The following is an 8,080-nucleotide window of genomic DNA, read 5'->3' on the forward strand; positions in this document are numbered from 1 at the left end:
CTGCACGGGAAGAAGGAGAAGCACCATTGCTGATGAAACTAAGATCTCATATGCCATTGCACAATGCTGCTCATCCTATTGGTGAGGATATAAATAAGAGAAGGGATCAAGGTTAGAGGTTGTGGAGGTCTGCAGATCCATATGCTATCAGGAGAAGGACTGTTGTTGACCCTCGTTTTCACACTAAGGAGGAACAAGATTTCTATGAGACGGTGTTTCTTGACAAGATTCCTACAGTCAGTGACATGCGATATGTTGATTGGGAATATATCAAGGTCAATGAGAACTACTTTTCCCATGTGAGAGAAAATTTCAGGCTAGGTGATATAGAAGATTTTGTTGGCAGATAGATGACTGCGTGGAACGATGAGATGATCATGCAATTCTATTCAACTGCTCATTGTTATCCTGATGGAAGGATAGTTTGGATGACATAAGATCACCGGTATGAGTCTACCGTGGATGAGTGGGCCACAATCATTGGTGACCCAAAGGCACAAGAGGGAGACTTGGATGTGTACCCAGAATCCAAGATGAATCATAACTCCGTGTCAAACATGTACAATCTAGTGCCCCATAAGTATGTGAATACTCATAAGTTTGGCTCTGTCTATTTTCTGCAAACAGGAATACCTACTACGAACACCATTATGAGACACACCCTAATGCCCAAATCGGCAGACGATAAGATGATCAGAGGTTATTCCATTAACATGCTGCACCGTTTAGACACCCACACCCAGTTCCAGGTGATGGACTTGATAGTATAGACTATCACGAGGACTGCTGCAGATGAGAAGAGATCTTGTGGATATGCACCATATATTCACATGCTCATCAATGCCAAGATTGGCAAGGATGCATATCAACTTGATTGTTCGCACCTGCCACTTCAGCCATATTTTGAGGATAATGTAGTTGTGATGGACCCCATCCATCCGAGCTCAGCTTCAACACGTGAAGCAGGAGAGGAAGGAGAGGCGGAGCCATCTAGATATGCTCCACCACTAGATCCATAGCTCAGGACCACAGAGCAGCAGATGTCTTTTCTTGTCAGCACCATCCAAGGGATGGAGAAGAAAATTTCTGAGATCTTGCTGAACTGGAAGAGCCTTGAGAGGATCGTGGAAACAAAATTCCATGACCTAGATGTTAAGGTGACACAGCTGACTACAACGGTTCATCAGCTCTAGTATGAAGTTGATTCTGTGCAGATTCCGCATTCCAGCTGTGATGATGAAGAGTCGCCTCTTCCCACGACTACTTAGTTCACGACATAGACTAGGTCAGTAGTTGTGCCCATTCCAGAAGCAAGACCAACTTCATCAGCTCAAGCTTCAGCACCTTCAACTTTAGCTCATGTACCTCCAATGTCTACACCTCTAGCTCGAGGGACATCCGCAGAAGCCTTCGGTGGTGCTCTTTTGTCCACTCCATCAACTGCCATCGAAGGAGATCAAGCCTAGAGAGACGTTTAGATCTAGACCTTTGAAATTTTTGGTCACTTGTTGCCAAAGGGGGAGAAGTTTATAAATCAATTAGGGCTGAGAGAGAGAGAGAGAGAGTTTTGCATTTTATTTGCTCTCTTTTGTTTCTTCAAAACTTTTGTTTTTTTGGATGACTTAATCTTTCGTGTTTGATCCTACACTTTGATTTTTGATGCTACTATGTCATACCTTTGAGCTATCTACATGATGATCATTCACTTATTTGTTTGGTGTTATGTGCATTACTATTCATTCATATCATTTATGTGCACCACCAAGTTGTATGTGACATGGAAGAGTGACCCATGATCCTAATCAATTTTGCATTTGCATTCAAACACAAATTCAAATAATACACAAATTTAGGGGGAACTCTTGCTTTTAACATACTTCTTAAAGCGCCGATGCAAATCATTGATTATATATTTTGTCGAAGCTTCGATATATATGTTGTCATCAATTACCAAAAAGGGGGGACTCAAAGCACAATTGCTCCCTAAGGTGATTTTGGTAATTAAACACAACATATGTATCATTGAACTAATGATCTTATCCAAGTATATTTTAGAAATGTTCAAAGATGTCTTGGCAAAAGGATTGTGAGGAGAAACCCCTTGATGAAGGAAATGAATATGATTGGCTCAAGCTTCAAGCAAGAGGACTCTACATTTTACATTTGTGAGAAATCACTTTTGAGTCCATAGGAAGACACTGCTATTAAAAGGGTGTGAGGTACTATGATGAATCGGTTGCTCAAGTGCTTAGAGATAGCCACCAAAAATATTCACTCATTCTCCCACAAATATCTTTGTCTCAAGCCAAACCAGCAAAATCGGTGCCACCAACTTTTTCCACTTGGCCCTACCATTTTGACAAAGACACAACCTTTGCCAAACCCTAATCTCTTGGTACCACCAAGTTCCACATTGGTGCCACCGAAAGCATGTGACCAACTCTTTATTGAGCAAAGTCCAAGAATCGGAATTTTCGAGATTGGAATCGGTCTCACCGAGATTTGAAACTGCCCTAGGTCATCGTATCGGTACGACCGAGATTTATATATCGGTCTCACTGAGAATTCAAAAGTTGCCACATTTACTACAACTCGATACCATCGAGATTCATTTCGGTGTCACCGAGTTGGGCAATAATGTTGTAACGGTTGGATCTTGGGGATGCTTATATATACCCCTCCACCTCCTCTCATTCGCAGAGGAAGCACTCAGAACACACTTACACTTGCCAGATCTATTTTTTTGAGAGAGAGCCACCTACTCATGTGTTGAGATCACGAGATTCCAATCCAACCATTTTAAACTTGACCTCTAGATTTCCCAAGTTGCTTTCCACGAAATTAATCTCTCCTATCCCTGCCAAATCTGTGACAGAGTGATTGAGTGTTGAGGAGACTATCTTTTGAAGCACAAGAGCAAAGAGTTCATTGTTCTACCACATCTATTTTCTTTTGGAGGGTGGTTCCTCCTAGATTGGTTAGGTGCCGCTTGGGAGCCTTCTAATTCGTGTTGTGGAGTTGAACCAAGAAGTTTGTAAGGGCAAGGAGATCGCCTACTTTGTGAAGATCAACCGTGAGTGAGGCTAGTCATGTGTGGACGAAAGCCATGGTGGAATAGACAAGGCCGGTTCTTCATGGACCCCTTGTGGGTGGAGCCCTCCATGGACTCTCACAGTCGTTACCCTCTGTGGGTTGAAGTCTCTACTAACGTGGACGTACGATAGCACCACTTATCGGAATAACACCAAAAATCGTCGTGTCAACCTTTGTGTTTGATCTTATTTCCTTACCCTCTACATTACATTTGGATGTCTTTACTTTCCACTGCTTTACTCCTAGATATGCATGTGTAGGGTGAACTTAACTAATCATAATTGCTAAAGCTGACCCACAACTAAAACTGGGAAAAGGCTAAATTTTTATTTTTTCAAGTAGTCTAATCACCCCCCCTCTAGACATACTTCGAATCCTACAAATGGTAACATGAATAGGAGAGACGGTGTTTACTCAGGTTCGGGCCCTATTGATGGAGGTAAAACCCTATGTCCTACTCTTGTTTATATTGATGATGAGGTATCAAGTACAGAGTTGATCTACGTCAAGATCGTATGTTGTGGTCTAAACCTTAGGGGTAATGATGTTCTATACAAGTTAAAACCCTCCGGTCTATATAGACACCAGGGGTATTTAGGGTTACATAAGGTCGATTACATGGAGGAATAAACATGTCGATAATATCATCTTGACTTGGAGCACACACCAAGACTTCAAAAGTTTCCATCCTGAACATGGTGTCACCTTGTAGTTTGGTCTTTCAATGATAGTCATAGAGCGGCCCATGAGTCCGGCCCATAGAGATAGGCCGGTGGCCCGAGGACCCCTTTGTCCTGGACTCCCTTAGTAGCCCCCGAATTGGCCTCCAATGTCATAGTCTTGATTCCTAGTAGCTTCTCGTGCCCAAAGTCTTCGTCTTGCAGGGCATGTTCTTCTCCCCATTTATGTTTGGCTAGCGTCAGTTCGGCCGCCGATGACTTCCCTATTTCCGAGCAGTATGTGTTACTTAGCTTTGAAGGCCAACCACTTGAGTGTGAATAGTGCCTTTATCTAACACATTTTTAATGAAAGGTCACGGCCGATCACAACCATTGACCAGTTACAAAAACTCGATTCGTGGTTTGACGAAGTTCCTTAATTGGCACATCCCATCGACATGGAGATCGTGCCCCGTTTTTTATGTGATGTGGTTTATGATTTGGGATACACCACGCACGCATAATTGCACGATTATATCGGGAAGTGGCGAGGTTCGTGGCGCGGTAAAGGGGCTCTTTGTATTACATCGACTTATAAAAGGAAAACAGCCTCCATACGCTTTTCAGATCTCGCATTGCCATTGCCTTCCCCAATCTTCTGAGCTCTAAGCACCCAGACTCAACCTTCTCACCAATCTCCTTAAACCACTCCCCAGTTCGGCCATGGCTGGCTCTGGTTCCAGGGGTAAGTGGGAGGTCTCCTACGTCACCAACGATGACATCCAGGAGCTGAAGCGTGCTGGCTATCTATTGGTCGACATAGCTCATCACGCTCCGGAGAAGGGCAAGGTCATCCCCACGCCAAAACCAGGCGAGAGGGTGGTGTTCATCCCCCATTTCATTCAGGGACTCGACTTCCCGCTCCACTCCTTTGTAAGGGGTTTGAAGTTTTTCTACTCGGTAGATTTTCATGATCTCCCCCCAAACTCTTTCATCCACATCTCGGCCTTCATTATCGTCTGCAAGGCCTTTCTGCGGGTATAGCCGCACTTTGGCTTGTGGTTAAAGGTTTTCAATTTCAAGGAGAAAGTGGTTAGTGGCGAGCAGGTAGACTGCCAGGGGGCTGATGATCAGCAAGCTCCCCCTGGTACAATGGCCAGACGGTTCATTTACAGATAGTGTCCAGATCTGGCAACATGAGTGGTTATGTATCACTGAACCACGTGAGGCGGACTCGACAACACCTTCTAGATTCAGATCTGGAGCTTGATACATCTCCAACGTATCTACTTTTTCAAACTCTTTTGCCCTTGTCTTGGACTCTAATTTGCATGATTTGAATGAAACTAACCCGGATTGACGCTGTTTTCAGCAAAACTGCCATGGTGTTGTTTTTGTGCAGAAATAAAAGTTCTCGGAATGATCTAGAAACTTACGAGGATTTTTTATGGAATATATAAAAAATATCAGAGAAAGAATCAACTGAAGATACGCTGCCAGTGGGCCACGAGCCCTGCAGGCGCCCCCCTAGGGCGCGCCTAGGAGGCTCGTCGGGCCCACGTGTCTCCCCCAACTTCATCTCCAACTCCATATAACCTCTCTCGCCCAGAAAAAATAGGAGAGAAGAGTTCATCGCGTTTCACGATACGGAGCCAGCGCCACCGCCTGTTCTTCCTCGGGAGGGCACATCTGGAGTCCGTTCTGGGCTGCGGGGACGGGAAATCGACGCCGTCGTCATCATCAACCATCCTCCATCGCCAATTCCATGATGCTCTCCATCGTTCGTGAGTAATCTTATCGTAGGCTTGCTGGACGGTGATGGGTTGGATGAGATCTATCATGTAATTGAGTCAGTTTTTGATGGGGTTTGATCCCTAGTATCCACTATATTCTAAGATTGATGTTGCTACTACTTTGCTATGCTTAATGCTTGTCACTAGGGCCCGAGTGCCATGATTTCAGATCTGAACCTATTATGATTTCATCAATATATGTGTGTTCTTGATCCTATCTTGCAAGTTGTAGTCACCTACTATGTGTTATGACCCGGCAACCCCGGAGTGACAATAGCCGGAACCACTCCCGGAGATGACCGTAGTATGAGGATCCCATGTATTCACTATGTGCTAATGCTTTGTTCCGGTTCTCTATTAAAAGGATACCTTAATATCCCTTAGTTTCCATTAGGACCCCGCTGCCACGGGAGGGTAGGACAAAACATGTCATGCAAGTTCTTTTCCATAAGCACGTATGACTAAATACGGAATACATGCCTACATTACATTGACGAACTGGAGCTAGTTACATATAACCCTGTGTTATAACTATTAGATAATGGATGCCATCCGACATAATTATCCATCACCGATCCAATGCCTACGAGCTTTTCCTATACTGGTCCTTGCTAAGTTACTTTACTGCTACTGCTATCACACTTGCTATACAAATTACTACTCCTACTGTTACCGCCGCTACCGTTACTATCATACTAATTTGCTACTAAAACTTTGTTGCAGATACTAAGTCTTTCAGGTGTGGTTGAATTGACAACTCAACTGCTAATACTCGAGAGTATTCTTTGGCTCCCCTTGTGTCGAATCAATAAATTTGAGTTCAATACTCTACACTCGAAAACTGTTGCGATCCCCTATACTTGTGGGTTATCAAGACCTTTTTCTTGCGTCATTGCCGGGGAGCATAGCTCTATTCTCTGACTCACTTGGGATTTATATCTGTTGACCACTATGAGGAATCTGAGAGATCCAAAAACTAATGTCTAGCCCTCAACTACGAGGACAGGTAAGGAACTGTCATCTAGTTCTGCACTTGATTCACCTTCTGTTATGAGTAAATTTGCGACACCACCACCTACTAGTAATTCTGATATGTCGCATGTGCTTGATGATGCTACTTCTGCTATCCATGATGCTTATGATGATGCTTTGCTTGATAATGATATGCGAGTGGGTAAATTTCTTGATGCACAAATTGCTAGAGTTACTGCTGAATCTGATGATACTTCTGAAATTGATGAAATTATCGAAGTTGAACCTGCTGTGACACCTGTTAGACCTAGCTCTCCTAGATATGAATTGCCTAATATACCTAAGGGTTATGTTATGGAGGGAGAGCTAGCTGAAGACTTTCTTGCTTGTAAGGATAGCTATGATCTTGAGAATTTATTACGCAAGTGGAAAGAAAAATCTCTGAATGCTAGAATGAAATATGATCCTAAGTTTGCTACTTCACCCATCTTTGTTACTGATAAGGATTATGAATTCTCTGTCGATCCTGAGTTAATCACGTTGGTTGAATCTGATCCTTTTCATGGTTACCAATCTGAAACTGTTGTAGCACATCTTACTAAACTGAATGATATAGCCACCCTATTCACTAATGAGGAAAAAAATCGCTATTACTATATCCTTAAGTTGTTTCCTTTCTCACTAAAGGGTGATGCTAAAACTTGGTTTACTTCTCTTGCTCCTGGTTGTGTGCCTAGTCCCGAGGATATGATATACTACTTCTCTGAGAAATATTTTCCTGCCCATAAGAAACAAGCTGGCTTGCAAGATATATATAACTTTGTGCAAATTGAAGAAGAGAGTCTCCCACAAGCTTGGGGGAGGCTTTTCCAGTTACTTAATGCTTTGCCTGATCACCCTCTTAAGAAAAATGAAATACTTAAAATCTTTCATAATGGACTAACCGATGCTTCTAGGGACCACCTAGATAGTTGTGTTGGTTGTGTTTTCAGGGAACGAACTATGGAACAAGCTGAAATTCTATTGAATAATATCTTGAGCAATGATAATGCTTGGACTATTCCCGAACCACCTCCGAAGCCAACTCTGAAGAAAAGAGGTAGTCTATTCCTCAGTCCTGAAGATAGCAAGAAGCCAAGAAATCTATGCAAGAGAAAGGTATTAAATCTGAAGATGTTAAGAATCTACCACCTATTGAAGAAATACATGGTCTTGATAACCCGACACATGTAGTAGAGGTAAATTCTCTTCGTAGATTCAATGAGAGTGATATTCCTTATGATAAACCTCCTAGCTTATGCTTAGATGAATTTGATAACTTTGTTGCCAAACAACAAAGTTTTAATGATTATGTTAGCAGACAACTGAAACAAAATGCTCGTATGATTAATCATATAAGTGCTTGTGTGGATAGAAATGTTAATGATCTTAAGCTTATTGGTGAACATGCTTCTATGGTCACTACTCAAGTAGAAAAAGTACTTAAGGCTCAAAATGACTTGCTTAATGAATTGAATGATAATTCTGTTAGAGTTATTCCTAGAGGTGGTAGAATGACTCAGG

The sequence above is a fragment of the Hordeum vulgare genome, chromosome 7H, assembly GCF_904849725.1.
Source record: "Hordeum vulgare subsp. vulgare chromosome 7H, MorexV3_pseudomolecules_assembly, whole genome shotgun sequence".
NCBI lineage: Eukaryota > Viridiplantae > Streptophyta > Magnoliopsida > Poales > Poaceae > Hordeum > Hordeum vulgare.